Source organism: Amphiura filiformis, chromosome 1 (genome assembly GCF_039555335.1).
Source record: "Amphiura filiformis chromosome 1, Afil_fr2py, whole genome shotgun sequence".
Lineage (NCBI taxonomy): Eukaryota > Metazoa > Echinodermata > Ophiuroidea > Amphilepidida > Amphiuridae > Amphiura > Amphiura filiformis.
In genome coordinates, this window is record NC_092628.1 from 14,050,878 (window position 1) to 14,069,137 (window position 18,260).

Below are 18,260 nucleotides of genomic sequence, written 5' to 3' on the forward strand. Positions count from 1 at the left end.
CCGTGACACCCCTTAACAAACCTACCACCCTTAACCAACACTGACACCGCTTATCTCACCCTGACACCCCTAAAACCACCGTAACACCCCTTAACCCTGAGGACGCCGTAGTTCATGAGCTAAAGCTGTTTAAAAAATGCACATATTGCTCCCTGTAGCCTATCACCTTTGACCTCTGAGGTCGAGTAACACAGAAAATATTTTGGGGTCATGGGCCATCATTGTATCAAACATGCCCGCCGAGGCTACTTTAGCTCTTGAGCTACATGAGTGCAAAGAAATGGTGAGAAAAGGGATCATTAGGTCATTAGCTGGATGTCTTTGCAGGAAAATACTGAGAGTAATACATCAATATGGTTGAAACGTTTACTTATTATCGGGGACATTCACACAACGGCTTCAATCTCAAATCAGGGTGTTCAGCTTAGGATCCGCTTTATATAGCAAGGGCATTGTTGCTTGTATATATGGACTGACCAACACACGCAAAACAAATGTGTCACATTGCAAAGCAAGTACGTAAATCCAGGTTAGACTAATAAGGGCTCTCTTACACATCTCCGTTTAATACGGATATGTAGATAAGACGGTATCTATTACCCGTATTAATCTTTTTAAATACGGACATGTCGTCTCCGCCTATACTAATGGTGTCCCATAATAGGTTAAACCATTAGTTGCTTGTTTGCGAATTTGCGATGCCTTTTGGGCAGGGACCATATAATTATACACTATTTCGGTGTCTTCTCAACGCCAATAGATTGGTCCTGGTCTGCGTTTTAAAACAGCAGACTTGTCTGTGCCTCGGGTACACGGGTGTTGTCTATTTTCTATATAGCGTGGTTTAAAACTATCGGAATTGCACTGGTTCAGAAGCAACAATTATTTATACACATTTCATATTACGCTATATACTGTACCGATAACAGGTAGAATATCATATAAAAATAAACACTGGACGTTGGTGTTTCTATCCTTAGGAGAACATTAGAATTCCAAAGGTGGCGTAAAGTCTCAAAAAATGCACGTAAAAAAGTGCCGTAACTTCGTAATTCACGGACGACTTTTATATACAAGAATGGTCAAAACGTTGCTGAAACGAACAGAAAATGGGTCATTTTGCTAAAAGGTGGGGAAACATGTCCCCTGTCCCCCTGGATTGACGCCCATGTACATGCAAGTATACAGTTTTGGAAAAGCAAAGAGTCATATCTGTAAATATGAATACAGGGATCTATGAGTACAGATTTGGTGCTAAAAACATTTTTGATATTACAATTTTATGCTTATTATTGAGACACTATTTGAGGAACTTTTGTATTTGATATATTGATTTCAAATTATGACCAAATACAAATAAAAAACTAGAATTCACAAACGCAAATATGAACTAAATGATGCAGAAAATCGGAAATAGAATAAAAAATGAGGGAACAGTGCCAGGAGCGATCGTGGTCTTTCCGATGACCCTAATTGCCTATGGATGTTGTAATAATCGTAGTTGTAATGTACATTAAGAGTTCGAAAAATTGTCATTTCACTTAATCATAAACATAGAAATATTCGTAGATGGAGTTTTAAATGTGTAATATGATATTTTGCACTTTGATCGAAGCTTACTGGATAATACGACAACGCTTGTCCTTTTCCCTCACACAACGTGACCATCGTGTAAATCCAGTCCCTTGAGAAGTTTAATCGAAATCGATTCCTAATTGTAAATTAAAATCGGACAAAATACTAGGAATTTCCCATAGGGAGAGCCAACGCACTGAGTTAAAAGCAATCTTAGAATCTATGAAATGTATCAAGAATTTCAATTCAATGAAATCTAGCCTTTACAGCGGGCTTTTTGAAACCTGTTGATTCTCCTTCAATATACTGTCTATGGTAAATATAAGTTTACCAGCAATGTCCGGAAGGATGATACGATATACGTACCACGGTTTTTATTGGAGTAAAATAAATTTCTCTCTTCACAATTCCAATATTCTCTCTTCAGGCGTGTTCTCACTAATCCAGATGAGAATGTCTGTATACAACAGCTATTGCCTCCGTTATTGATCATTTAAGTTTTGGGTTGATGTTGTCATGGGCAGTTATGACGCGTCGTAATTCCTTTAACTTTAACTTATCATCCAAAGTTGACACAGTTGTTTGATGTGATCATTTCTTAAATTTTCTAACAAAACAATACATAATGTTCAATTCTAGACCTGGACGATATCAACAAATATCACACTAATATATACATACATGTATATTTCCAGCTCTTTTTAACATAGACTTTCGCTTCTTTTCCAACTTATTCATCTGTGTCTGCTTTTTATTCTATTAACTGTGTATTTATGTGCAAATTGAGGGCTCTATTTACATATTTTTAATTTTAGCCAAATAATAAGTTATTCCTAATTTTATTCATGGCAAAAATTTTTTTGGACAGTTTCGTTGTTTTTGGTACTCTAGATGTTGTAATGCTATTATACCAGTATCTACCCTTGAAAACAAGATTTAGAATAAATAGCGCCATCAGTGTTCACTTTTTTTTTTAAATGACGTAGTTTTACATGCTATCAAGCAACCGTGAGTCCAATACCAGCGGTTATTTGTTAGATTGATAATTAATCTAATCTAATCTAATCTGTATACGATGATTTGTAAATGTTAGTGAAATGCACCTTTGGCAAGGGTGAATACAGACCGCTATATTGAAGGTTTTCTATGTCGAAAATAAAGCTTGCATGCATGATGGGATATTATCTGAGATTGAGATTTCTTGCTCTGTGGCACACCGATATCGCCCGGTTAATAATTACATTATTCAACCAGAGACACTGAAATGAATACACGGGATCAATACACGTAAATGTGCTATGCACGATTGATATTCAGACGATAAATCTTTGGATACCGGGGTGGAAAATGATGAATGTCTCCCGTAAATGATTTCGTATAAAGAAACCAGATGTCTTTCCTTTCACTTGAATATATATTTTGAACAGATATGATAGTCGTTAGTTTGCGCTTTGAGAGAGTAGCCTGCGTCTTGAGCTGTAAAAAGTGACCAAAATTAAAGATTTTAAATAGCGCAGCGTAGACCCTCGTGAAGGTAGTCTCGGACCAGACTATATGTGGCTATCACGAACATACAGGATCGACGAGTGTCAGACCGACTGACACAAACTGGCTGTGTAGGAGACTATAGTAGAGGCAGTCTATAAGCAGATGACAATGGCGAATGTATGCTCTCTAACCGTACAGAGGTCAGTCACAGGCTAATGTCATTAGCCTTAGTCGGATGTCCTTCAGCCCACTATGCATTTAAAAACTATTAAACAGGTGGTAACACAATGCCATGCGTGGCTGTGGATTCAACCTACCATGGCATTTTCTGCCATGAAGATATCGGGGCGATGACACTGTGTGTGGTAGGTATAATGTTACAAAGTTGGACTGGCCAACGTTGTTTCCCCTTTAAGGTTGTAATTGGTTGTAATTAGGGAACAATCAATTTTAGATTTAAAATTAAGATTATTACAATCCCTTAGGATTTATTTTAAATCCTTGAAATTTTGAGTGTACTCTGAAAGAACATCTAATGGCATGATACAGTATTTTGTAGTGTATTAAACGTCGTACGGCAACCATGAAATTGACTCATCAAAGCGCATACAAGAACTACGCGTGTGAAATATGCCCCCGAGATATTGATTACCTTTTGAATACTTCCCGGTCGTTTTTTTAAGTACCAGTTATTTAATCAAATGTCGCTACTTGACATTTTGTTTCTACAAACATTTCAAAGTTTCCACGAGTTGTCATTCGGCCTTGATATCCAAAAGAAAAGAAACGTTAAGGGACGTACAATATCAAGGGAAGTGCAGTTTTATGAAAAAAATTACTCCACCTCGGACTAGAAAAAAAAATTGGTGTCAAGGGTGAAAAAATTGTTGTCACAGTTAGTGAAGAAAAATTGACCTAATATTTGGGAATTTCAGCCTTTTAAATTGCAAATTTTCTGTTGCGAATTGGTTCCATTTTCATCATATTTATAATATTTTAGCTTTGAACTGGTATTTTAGCTTCTAACTTGTATTTGTTCGTGAAAAGTTATTCTGTGAGCGATAACTCTTGATCCACTCTACTTCACAGATTTTAACCAAAGTCCACCACATATCAAAAAGAAATCTATGCCACACTGATGTGAGTCGGGGATGGATGTGTGTATGTTTTTAGTGAGCCTTACACATGAGTCTCTGTTTAAAAGAAAGTATAAATCATCAGACAAGAATCTCCTTTGAACAACTTCAAGTTCCCCACTACGCACGAAAAACTCACCATGTGAACACATTTTAACCTAAAATCAATGATTTGTTCGCGGCACGCTACAAAACGTAAAAATAGTAAAAAGATGGACTCACATTAAACAAAATTTGTTCCACAAATCCAACATTACAATTAAATACATCTGTCTCACCGAGGAGTTTAAAAATAATCTCGCCGAGGTGTTAAGAAATTGCTTCAGCGAGGTGCTAACAAATCAGTCACGACCCCAACTACTCAGCTCCCCTTGATATCTAGTGGTGCGTCCATAATCTTAGTTTCATGGAAAGGGTAGTATTGTTTTATTTTACATTTCAAGCGATTACCACCTACCTTTAGTTCTAAATGAATTAGTTACTACACGCAAGTGTGTCAAAGCATACAGGATTAATGATCAACCACAGGTTAACTACAACTCATGCTTTTGCCATATGTGACCCGGCAGCACAAAGGAGCCGTAAATTCCCTAAATTGTATTCTGAGTTACGGCGTAAAATGTGTACGAAGGTCATATTCATCGGTAACTTAAGCTGGCCCGACATCCGTCTCATTTCGATAGTCAAAAACTAATCAATAATCCTATTGTTGAAGTGAATAATAAGCTTCTACCTTAGATGGCTATAGAACTTTTAATAGCTCTGGTCTTTGTTTGCTTATATTGCTAAATCCTGTTCAAGTGGTGGGTTACCAGGCATTGTATTTTGTACAGGTATGCATAACCAACAATTAACAATGAGAGAACTTTCTTAAACCTCGTTGACTTGGGGATGATTTGAAATGACCGCCAATTATGACTGTTTGATATTTATTGCCAACAATGTGGAAAAAGAGACACATGTAAAAACGTAAAAAGCGATAATGTTGTTCAAGGAGCAAAGTTTAACAAACCATAACCCCGCTTCTGGATATCGTTTGAAGTCAAATGATATACCATTTTTAAGTTTATGATGTTTATTTTTTAAACACGAAATAAAACAAAATTGACCGGGGGAGGAATTTACGGCTCATTCGCCGTGGACGGTCACATATAGCAATACAATATAGGTCAATGACATAAAATGATACATTACCTAAAATATTTAAAATATCTCAAAAAGTAACTTACCCCCCTTAAATAATTGCCATTGTTCAAAAACAGGTTATTGTATTAAAAATCTGTAAAATGCGTTGGAAGCAGAATTTATTGCTGCCCATTTTGACACCTCATTTGATACGATAGCCCAGAAAACAATAAAACACCGGTGAATTCAATGTAATGATGTCCTGATTTGAAAGTTGCACTTACAACAATACAAAAACACTCAGATATCATTACACAGTTTCCGTCCATTATACTGAATACAAATCAATAGAATTAGAAATAGAAATAACTTTCAAATCTTGGGTTACATTAATTTAAATGTACGATATGACGTCAATATTTAGTCAATTGCTACAAATGAGGTGTCAAAATGCGCAGAAATAAATTATACTTCCAACGTATTTTACAGATTTGTAATACAATCACCCGATGTTTATAATGGGCGGTATAGTATTATCGCATCATGAGCTACATTTCAGATTAAGTAAACTATCATCAGGTAATTTGAACAATATTAGTCTCTCAATGAATGTGTTTATTTAAATGATATTGTTGATTACTGATACAAAAATAACATGGTACATGGTATATGGATTTTAATTTGCTGACGGCTTTGAATTTATATGCCTATAACTCAATAAAGGTAACCTAGATTTTAAAACTTACAGGTTACATTGGTATACAATTCTGTACTTTGTATAAATTCTATACTTTATTATGGGATTTATGGATTTGTGTCGTGTTTTTTCCTGTTTCATGTATCGTTTCCCAAAATACTTACAAAGAAAGGCATTGCATTTATTCATAATGTATGTATTTTGATCGATTTGAAATATATATCAATAAATACTCTTTTGTTTCAAGCCTGATTTTACCTTATACGGAACCCTAGGTAAATCTTATATTTGAAAACATAAAAGGAGATTTGTTTCATGAAAATGTAGAAATCCTTATTAAATCAAATACGATCATCAAGTAACCACTTAAACTTACAAGACTTATGCGCATTATGGTGAAAGAATTGTGTTATTTATTGTAGTTCTATTTACATGTTTGGACTTATACGAAAGGCTGTTATTCCAGCTACTTTTAGGTATCCATTTAAGCACTATTAAACTATGACGGCACATAGGATAACCACATTGTGTTAAAATATTTTTTTGACTGATTGATTCGCCTAACATTGGAGATAAATTAAACCTGCATATATATGTTGTACTGGTATCACATCCCTGTAGTTTAATCTATTATGATAGGTAAATAAAATAATGCATCGATGTGATTATCTTCCAAATAGTAAAATTAAAAAAAAATTCTCTATAGGTATTATGGCGATTAATGCCTTTCTTTGTAAGTATTTTGAAAAATTCGTCAAATTGGGTTTCTGTTGAGTCCGGGGTCCCTCAGGGTTCAGTCCTGGGGCCTCTGTTGTTTAATCTCTTTGTTTTGGACTTGCCAAATTTTGTTAGCTCATCGCTCCCCCAATATGCTGATGACACGCTTCTGTACAGACCCATCCAGACAGATGATGACATCAACACTGTCCAAAATTATCTTGACAGTATATTTAACTGGTGCAATATTAACAAAATGTCTTTAAATCCAGACAAGTGCAAGGTTATGAGATTGTCCAGAAGAGTTGGTGTTAATAGATCCACTCCACACCTTACTTACCATACATTTGGGTGTAGTTAATAGTTATAAATATCTCGGCATTATGATTTCTTCAAATCTGAAATGGGGGGACCATGTAAAATCAGTCACTTCAAGAACCTCGCGGCTTTTGGGATTTATTAGGCGACTGGTCCGCTGTAATGATCCAGATATTTTGGTCAAATTATATACCACCCTCTGCCGTCCAATTCTTGAATGTGGGATCCCAGCCTGGTTTCCACATCAAAGTGGACACTTAAAATTCTTGGAAAAATATTACAGGGACGTCTGGCACGTTCCTGTATTCCAGCACCCAGGGGAGAGCTTGAGTATGGTGTGCGCCTTGAAAAACTAGGTCTGATGTCTGTGTGCAATAGATACAATTATCTTGGTATTTCCTTTATTGCCAAGTGTTTTTAAGCTAGAACCGATAGTTTTAAATACACTATCTTCAATCGTTTTCCAGTTTATTTTGATCAACTTCCTCCATCTCTCAAAGACCAATTCTTGTTTAGTATATCTAATTTCTTGGACAATCTCAAAAAAACATTTCAGAACAATTAGCTGGAATTCAAAATAGTTTTTAGTTGGGCTTATTTTTACCTAAAGGTTGTGCTTATTATCAAGCCTCATCTTATGTTGGAGAATATAGGTAGTGAATTCCAATTTTCTTTGCTTTACTTCAGTAGTTCGGCTCAAAAGGGCTATATCTGACAGTAAAAGCTAACATTTTATGGAAACGAAATAATCTATTTATATAAAAATGTTACAATATGGCTTTAATGAAAGCCTATTGTGACTTAAAGTAAAGAAGCCCAGGGGAAGGTTCACAGCACCCGTAAGAAACTAATAATCTGTCTGAGAGAACTATAGATTATTTTTACATTTTTAAACAAATCAAATATCAAAGGGGAAGAATTCTGCACTTCAAATATTAACGTGAATCACGCCTTAATTGCAAAGCGAGTGGTAGAGTACACATTTATGATCATTTCAATTTCATAACACCCTGACGTTTCGTTACCTAAATCTGCCCTTTAAGTAACAAGATTAACAAGATATTTTTTCCCGAAACGAATAAGCCGCGTTACTAGAAGATTTGAAAACAAACAAACACTTTTTAATATTTTGTGGTATTCGTGTGAACTGCATAATTTGAGCGCCTACTCATGAGTGTTGACAGTGAAGAGTCCGAAAATAGGTGAAAATAATGTAAACAAAGCAGTTTCATCCAGTCCCCCAGGGCTAATATAGTACCAATGTATTTGAATTATTAGCAATAATTAAAAGACTTCTCTATTTTTGTACTGAATAATGCATAAATAACAGAAAACGAAAAAGCAACAAGTTTAATACTCTAGCGTATTGGGTCGTTTGAAATGCATGAAAAGCAGTAACTTGACAAGGCGATTATTAACGTTTCGAGTGCGGTCCAAGTTTACTGAAAAGTTTCCCGAATCTATACATTTGTATAGCCTAAGCTGACATCTACGTACAGGATAATATTATTATTATTCAAACAAGTACAAATGTGTCTAGTATCTCTTATTGATACAGTGAATCTTGACAGTGAGCCTTTAACCCTCTGAGCACTACCTGCCGATCTAACATTGCCTCTGATTGGTCAATTACATGATATCTTTACTTTAATCACCAATCAGAATGGAGCTTTGCAAATAATGCACCCCAAATTTTTTTTGTGTGATGAAATTATTCTAACAATGTTCTGATTGGTCCGATTGATAATGAAAACTTCTTTTTGGCCAATCGACAGGTAGTTTTCATGGCTCAGACTTTTGTTACGATAAAATGGTGCACTACTTCCTACGGAATATATTACGGTTAAAACAACATCACAATCGTATTGATGTTGATTCATGAGTTCATTGAATTAAAGTCAGAACTCATTTATTTATGAATCCAAACACATTCATACATTTAAGCTTGACTTCCTTAAGCCACTTCAAATAATGAATAATGTGGTATGAATTAAATTTTTAAAGCGAAAACAAATTGTTTTCAATTTGAAATTTAAAATATGCTAAATAAAAGGGATACATAGTGATACATAATTAAATTACATTTGCATAATCAAATATAATTAATTTTAATTATGCAAAGCCGTGTATTATTTTATTGACAATATTCGCCGGTTTGTGTAAGCAATGATTCAGCAAAACAAAATCGCCTATGAATAACAAAATTATTGTACGAATAAATGAAAATGAGCGTACATAGCATATTTGGCTATTCCATTAGAAATCAACACTACCCCTGTGGAAGATGTTGGAAATATCTTCCACAGGGGGAGTGTGAATTTTAAATGGAATGAACACATTAGGTGGCTCCATTTGCCTACATACACCCTCGGAGAAAGATTTAACCTGAATCGTCCACTGAGGGAGGGAAAGCTTCAAATGTAGTCATACCCCCTGTGGGAGGTATTTCCAAAATCTTCCACAGGGGCAGTGTGGATTTTAAATGGAATAGCCAATTGTTGGCAATACTGATATAAATTAGTATATTTTGGAAAAAAATGAGCACACAAATTTTTCCGCAAAAAAAAACCCAGAAAAAAAGTGTTTATTTCCTTTGACTGAAGTTCCCCAAAGATAAATATACATAAAATTTATAAATGAGTAAATAAATAAGTAATAAATCTATAAATCTCATGTCTTTATATAAATTGCCTATGAGACCATACAATTTGATGGATAATTGTGACGTGTCATGTCAAAAGCAGACACTTTTGGGCAGGTTATCAATTTTGAGGTTTTTACATATAAGGATATTTTGCTCCACAATGCCGTTTTCCCCAATGAAATCAGACATTCCTAAGCGAAGATATTGAGTTCGTAAGTTATGGTATTATAAAATTGGAAATTGAGATATCGGCCTTTAAATTAAAACTATTATTGACAATGTTGAGAGTAGGAATTACCAATAAAAAAAAAAAAAAAAATACAAGATGCCAGTTATATTCCGGTCTGAAACTATCAGACAATATTCTAAACATTAATAACATTGTGAAAAAATCTCCCCAGGCAGACTTTTGGCTATTTCTCCATTTGCGATCCTGCCCAAAAGTGTCTGCTTTTGACATGACACGTCACAATTATGCAATGTTTGTCACAATGTTAAAAGCAATAATACCCTTGGGTTCTTACAACAATATATTTCTTATAATGATTCTGTGAGGCAAATTAAGACCGGGATTGCTCCTCTGCTCCGAAACAAAACGTTAAACATTGTGACTCTCCAGTACAATAAAGTTATGTTGTTACCTATAGCAGTCTTTTCCAGCCTCAATTAGCTTCAATGAAAACTTCAAACCTATCGTTCAAATGAAAACGATTAAGTATCAACAAATGTTAGATTTTTATACCTCGTATCTATTCGCCTTATTAAGATACCATGTGAAAGAAGTCGCATGTATTCTTTATATAATGGGTATTTATATGAACATGTCTTACGTACTAATTATCCAACGGAGCGCTAGCACCAGTTTCATTTAGAGTTTTCAATATGCTTAACAAATCTAGTTTGACAGTATTATATACACAAATTAACTCCCTTAAGGCTACAGTCCTTTTATTGTGTGAATTAGGTAAGACGTGTGAATGTTAAAGATACGATGATGTTGAACATTAAAGAGCTAGAAGAAAATCATCGGATATCAGTGACATCCCTTGACATTGGGATCAGTGACATTGATCGAAAGTCTGATTTTGGAATGTTGGTACACCCGGTGGTACTTAATATACTAATAGGCCTAAACTGTGGAATTGACAAATAAAAACAGGCAATCTCTGATAAAATAAAATGTGCAGGTAGTCCGTGATATTTTATATGTTTTTTTTTTAATTGCGCAGCTACGCGACGCCATGCGTTGTTGCGATTGTGTATCCCGCTAATGCAACAAATGGTTCAGTCTTTCCTTTTAGATTACGAACACTAGTCAAATAGTGAAATAAACTCCATCTAAAAATGCAGTTGGGATTTGCCAACTTACAAATTTCTTCGCTCGTATTTATGTACATGTATATATATATGCACACATGTATATACACCAGGTACAAAAAGAAACTCGTCAGTTATATTCATCCTTGCTGTTCAATAACTTGATAATTTTAGATTATTCTGAAATATACATTTTGTTAATTGGACTTTTCTTTCTCATTTGACACCCTGTTCGTGAACATTGAGCAAGAATTGACCAAGATATGCGCCTCCAAACTCTCAAACCTCAAAATGAAAAGTTGCAATTTTAACGATTCAATCGTGCCTGTTACACTGTGTCCTTTATTGATTGGACCGTGGTGCTTGTGTGCAATACAACGATGCGTTCCCATTGAAAATCGTTGAAAATGCAACTTTTGATTTTGGGGTTTGAGGCTTTGGAGGCGCATATCTTGTTTTTCACGATCAGGGTGTCAAATGAGAAAGCAAAGTCCAATTAACAAAATGTATATTTCAGAATATTCCAAAATTATCAAGTTATTGAACAGCAAGGATGAATATAACTGACGAGTTTTTGTGCCTGGTGTATATATCTGTATATAAATCTATACTAATAAAATAATGAGCTCTGTCTGTCTGTCTGTCTATCCGGCTATGCGTTTCGCCGCGCTTCGACGCATCGTTCCGATATTTCGGATATAGATAGGTATCGGGCATTCCACGTTTATGGGGTGGTTTGCAAGGTCATCGGAGGTCAAGGTCAAAGGTCACATTTTTCAACTTTGTCCGATCGGGCCCAAACTTGGTAGGTGGAATCCTTGCTACGAGGCGAGTATATGCCCGAAATAAAAATCGAGGTCAACCGAGGTCAAAGGTCATTACGGAGGGGTCAAATTTCAAACTTTGTCCGATCGGGCTCAAACTTGGTGGGTGGAATCCTTGGTGCGAGGGGAATATATGCCCGAAATAAAATCGAGGTCAACCGAGGTCAAAGGTCATTACGGAGGGTCAAATTTCAAACTTTGTCCGATCGGGCTCAAACTTGGTGGGTGGAATCCTTGGTGCGAGGGAATATATGCCCGAAATAAAATCGAGGTCAACCGAGGTCAAAGGTCATTACGGAGGGTCAAATTTCAAACTTTGTCCGATCGGGCTCAAACTTGGTGGGTGGAATCCTTGGTGCGAGGGGAATATATGCTCGAAATGAAATTGAGGTCAACCGAGGTCAAAGGTCATTACGGAGGGTTAAATTTCAAACTTTGTCCGATCGGGCTCAAACTTGGTGGGTGGAATCCTTGGTGCGAGGGGAATATATGCCCGAAATGAAATTGAGGTCAACCGAGGTCAAAGGTCATTATCTATCTATCTATACTAATAAAATAATAAGCGAAGTGTATCTGTGTGTCCGGCTATGCGTTTCGCTGCGCTTCGATGCATCAATGCGATATTTCGGATATAGATCGGTATCGGCAAAAGCATGTTGACCGGGTGGTTTCAAAGGTCATCCGAGGTCAAAGGTCACGATTTCAAATTTTGTCCAATCGGGCTCAAACTTGGTGGGTGGAATCCTTGATAGGAGGGGAATATAATGCGCAAAATAAAATCGAGGTCAACCGAGGTCAAAGGTCATTACGGAGGGGTCAAATTTCAAACTTTGTCCGATCGGGCTCAAACTTGGTGGGTCGAAACCTTCGTATGAGGGGAGCATGAAAAACATTATATGGAGGTCATCCGAGGTCAAAGGTCATGGATTTCAAACTTTGTCCTATCGGGCTCAAACTTGGTGGATGGAATCCTTGATACCAGGGGAATATATGCGCAAAACACAATTGAGGTCAACCGAGGTCAAAGGTCATGTAGGGGCTAAATTTAAACTTTGTCCTATTGTGCTTAAACTTGATAGGTGCAATCCTTCGTATGAAGGGAGCATGAAAAAAATAACACCGAGGTCATCCGAGGTCAAAGGTCATCTGGGGTCAAACAGTATCGCTATCATGCCAGTGCTCTCACAGCATCTGGGCTCTCACAGCCGCAGGTGCACTAGTTATATAAAATCGTTATTAATACCTAAGTATCAAAAAAGCTCAATTCCTCGAGAAATCTACGTCTAGAGTGCACAGCCACGGTAAATGCTAATCTATTACCAGTCACAAACTCACAGGTATTAATACCTATGGTATTTTAATAGCATAGGTATAATATCATTTTAAAATGCGGTAATAAGATATCAAATTCACCATTTCTAACACATTAATTTCAATCTGTTTCTTTTGTGACATTTGAATGCAGGACAAGAAAACAGGAGCATCTACGACCCGATAAGGTAAATGTATAGTTTACTCGCTAGCGTCAATCGATTGCTAATATATAATGTAATATCTTGCATAAAAAGTACGATCCAAATCAGTGGAACAGCATTGCCGATGTCAATAGTAATATGTTAAAAGTATAAGTGCGTTCCACTTATTGAAATTGGAATCAGATAAATCAGTAGCTATACATTTATACGATTAGTGTGTCCATGAAATAAACGTTGCTGTTTAAAAAAACCGGAATGAATAAAATACTATATCCATTATATTAGATTGCGAAAACCGGTTCTATTTTGGTGTCTTCATTGATTACTATAAATATTGAGTTTATGAAATGTAATATAGTAATTTCAAAGCATTTCAAAGCGCATTATCCAAAGCATCTAAGCGTTAAATATTTTGTGTGTGTAAATTATCTAAAATCTGCATTTCACTAAAACGTCCTTAAAAGAAATTCTAAGAAACAACATTTACCAAGAAATATAGGAAAATGTTTGAATATTTCAAAAATAGCAACACTTTTTTTGACTTTAAATTTCTTTAATCTGAAGTTTATTACCTTGCAATGAAATGTTTTTAATTAGTGTTGTGAGAACGGAAAAAAGTACGATTACTTTTTTACGAATATCGCCCCCGTCAAGTCTTTCCAATCTTTTATTCGATGTAATTTATTACGCTGTCTAATTATCTATGGAATAAAAAAGAATCTTCAGAAGTTGCAAAACTTAGTTGATATGATATGAGTAATGAACTACACCTTTTGTATAATTTTAATCAGATAAAAAACATCTGAGTTGACTTTCTGGCGTCGGATAAACATCTTCAGGTATTGAAAAGTATCCATGGCTCCACCATTGCACAATTTTAGGATGATGCTTTTTTTGTAATAGTCAAGTGCTGTTAGTGCTGAGTAAACACAAATAATACACTCTTCCTGTGAGAAAATCTCCTCCAAGGTTGTTGAGATTAAAGAGGGGCGATGACGGGGTGTTGGAATAAATAATTAAGAGACACTTGAGAGGTATTAGATTGAATCGCTTGTGAATAACCTGATCCCTTGCTAGGAGTTATATGCTAGAGACCTAACACATTTGCATTGTAAAGGTTGACGTTTCTGAGTCGGATAAGCTGGTGTTGATAATACGATCGATTGGCTTTTTATCATATTCGTTTCATTTTTTTAATTTTGTTTGTTGGTCGAACAATGTCGTTCAATGTCATTTTAGCCAGAGATAGGTGATTAATATTTCATCGTCTCATCTTGAAATATAGGACGCGATCAAGCAAAATCAGTCGGAACTCGGCAATATTGATTTTGAGATATAGCCAAACAAAGCGAATATTTCCTTTTGTTTCCTCTTGTTTTGGAAACACTTTAATTGCTAATATCTTTGGAACTGGTTGTCCAATTTCAATGGGTTTTCTGCAAAAGCAGCTTTGTAAATGCTATTTAGTAGCCTATAAGAAACTGAAAATTTGATATTTCCGAGTTCCGACTGATTTTGCTTGATCGCATCACATATGAGTTTCACGGTCCTAAGGATAGTAGTCTAGTAGAGCACTGACAAATTAATTTTAACATTAGTAGCAACATAATTATCATTAACGCTCTCGACGTGGTTGTTGACTGCAGACGACAAGTTTTATTATTTAAAAATTTAAAAAATTTCAGAATTGTAAATTTTCATGACCATATTTGGAATCAGCATTTAAAATGCATTAAGCTGAGTATTGGTTCAGTGATTCTTAAGATAGCTCTTGATAATTTGAGAAAATCTCTCTGAGCCTCTGATATTAAAATCATTCCCGCCATTTCTTTCAAAGCGCTAAAATTTGCAAACATTAGACAACAATGTATTACAAAGGAAAGTATTTCCATAGGTAATGAGTAATACGAAAATCCAGTTATAATCGATCGAAGGCACAGTTTTGAGAAAAGGTTAGAGGACATTGGACCGAGTCCATCGCCCAAATTGAGTTTCATTTGTATATAAATTCTATACAGAATTTCGGATTTGTGTAATTTTGTATAACACAATTAAATATATTGTATTAATTCATCAGGCACTGCATGTATTTTGATCAATTTGATATTTCAAGGAATACTCTCTTGTTTCAAGCTTTGTTTCACATTATGCTGACTACAACTTCAGAAGGTTCAGAAGGTTCTTAGTTATTGTCTTATACTAAAAACATAGGTTTGAAAAAAACCCAACAACAACATGTAAATATCCCGATTAAATCAAATACGATATCGAAGTAACCACTCAAACTTACCGGAGCGCGCATTATATTGAAAGAATTGTCATATTTGTTGTAGTTCTATTTACATGTCTGGATTTACACGAAAAGCCTTTGTTCCATGTAATTATAGTTATCCATTAGCACCACGTAATATTAGACTAAGGTGCATACGTATACGATTGACCACTTAATGTAGGTTCAAGCTATAGGCTATAGGATAATTGCCAGAAAGTAGATATATATTTTTGGCGATGTGATTATCTTTCAAATAGTACAATAGTAAATTTACTAATTTTCTTTAGATATAATGAAGAACATTATTAACGAATACCTATGATCAAAGTCTATATAGAACATCCTGACAGTTCCTCACTTAAACCAAAATCTTTTACAGCGAGTCTGCCTTTGAGCAAACAATGCACTTTCCACAATTCGCCATTACAAGTTTAGCATGATATGAAAAACAACCAATTTTAGTAAAAAGAGTTTTTACTTCCATCGAATAAAGGCACGTTACTCGAAGAGTTTTGGTATGAATTTTTTTCCATTCGTATTAACTGTATATTTTGAATTCCTCCCATTCCCTTGTGCCGATATTGAAGAGTCCTAGAACACGGTAGGTGAAAATAATGCTCCTTGTTGTTATTAATTGTCATATATGCTGTTTGTTACTTGTTCCGTTATAAACTAATAAATAAATTATATAATGAAGCAATGAAAATTCCGAAGAACTGTGTTCCAAATCAGTGGAATTTCTAAAAAATATAGCTAGATCAACTATAACAAGCTACTCTAAATATCTCTAAATATAATTAATCTTTTCCGCGAGCACGTCCCCGTCCCTTGTCTTGTCTTTAGGTTATGTTTTGTAAAGTTGCTTTGTTTTGCTAATCTCATTTGATTTTAGGGAAATGCTAACTTTCAGGCCTTTTTGGTCTTCCAGCCTTTTCCTCCATACGTATCGTGTTTGTATATTTTTTGATGTAATGTAATGTTCTTGATTTTTATGGAATAAAATATGAATAAATGAAATAAATGAATGCAGCAAAACTATAAGTATTGTTTCCTCCACAATCCAAACTAATTTTCCCTCTGGGATGTTCTCTCTGTCATTCAATAAAAACAGCAGTTTCATTCAGTCCCCCAGGGTTAATATAATACCCTCGCATTTAAATCATTAGGAATAAGTCAAGGATTTCTTTATTCTTATACTGAATAATATATATATAGCTAACAAAATAACAAAAAAGCAACAGGTTTAATACTCCAGCGTATTAGGTCGTGTGAAATGCATGAGAAGCACTATCTTGGCAAGACGACGAGTTCTTAACGTTTTGAGTGCAAGCTGCCGGTCAAAGTTTTCTTTCCGAAATATTTCGTATAGTCTAGGGAGTCTAAGCTGACATATACATACAGAAAAATAGTATTATTATATAATGTCCAGTTTCACTGCTTCTTTATTACAGTGACTTTTGACCAACTGCTTTTGTTACGATAAAATTGGGAACTACGTCCCACGAAATTATATCTTCATCGTTCAAGTCTGGATATTGACTCATGAGTTCATTCAATTAAAGTCAGAATTCATTTATTTATGAACCACAAAACATTCATACGTTTTATCTTGACTGCTTTAAGCTACTTCAAATATTGAATAACGTGCGTTTTGGATTAGTTTTCATTGAATTTAAAATTCAAAATATGCTAAATACAGACAATGCATAATTAAATTATATTTGCATAATCAAGTTCAATTCAGTTATGGAAATCCCAGTATTAGGGAGCTTGCGATTTCCAAACTTACATATCATACGCCCGTGCAATCTATTCAAAATCACTCTCATGTGACGGGATTTTGAATAAATGCACGGGCGTGCTATATGTACGTTTGAAAATCGCCAGCTCTATATTCCTATAGACGAATCCAAATACACGCATTCCTACACCTGACTAGCAGCCTTTAGTTGGGTCCCCGTTGGCTACAATGCATCCAAAATATGAAATGATTCGGCCTTGGCGGAAATTTTAAACTGTATTCCATCACCCGTTTTACACCTTCCGCGAAAACACAGGTAGACAAAAGAATGATGAATTAAAGTTTACAACACAATACAGTTCCAACAGTTGTGCAAATAAAAGCAGGGAACTTCTATTATTATCGGGAATTGCCTGTCACACATGATCGCACACAAGGTCGTAGGCAATTGGTCGGACCTCATCTGCCCAGAACATATTGACCCAGGTCAGCATACCGCCATATCCTTCCCGACATGCTTAGTAGCCAAGTCCGTAGAAGAGTGGATCCACACACTATGTACACAAATATACATTTGGCCACATTTTATCATACGATTAATACGAATTTATTAAACATGGTAACAAATACTCTCTAGCAAATCGGTTATAGATGGAACTGGTAGGCATATTATAAATTCGGGATATTAAATATCTTCCTGACCAGCCAGATCTGCGCATGGTCAAAGACGAGTATCAGACCGACGCAAACTGGCTTAGTCTCCACATCAGCCAGTTTGGTTCCGCCCCTCCACAGGGAGCGTAACTTCCACTCCTGGGCACTCCCATTTCCCCCTTCCCAGTGGAATTTTTTCTTTTAGGAGGCCATAGGGGAAGCGACTTTCAATGGAAAACATTATTGACAAAAATGGGCAAAAAAGGCCTAAAAATGT

General features: G+C 35.5%; 2 protein-coding genes across 3 annotated transcripts in view; one reads left to right on the plus strand and one right to left on the minus strand.

Annotated features, from left to right (window-relative positions):
* The window catches only part of LOC140157532 (glycoprotein hormone beta-5-like), an 86,854-nt gene that overhangs the window by 23,704 nt on the left and 44,890 nt on the right, over nt 1–18,260 (plus strand). Inside the window, exon 2 of the mRNA XM_072180791.1 lies at nt 13,307–13,340. The gene's annotated coding sequence lies outside the window, so the exon portion shown is untranslated. The remainder of the gene's footprint in view (nt 1–13,306; nt 13,341–18,260) is intronic.
* The window catches only part of LOC140157386 (thyrostimulin alpha-2 subunit-like), a 167,385-nt gene that overhangs the window by 15,333 nt on the left and 133,792 nt on the right, over nt 1–18,260 (minus strand). The window lies entirely within an intron of this gene.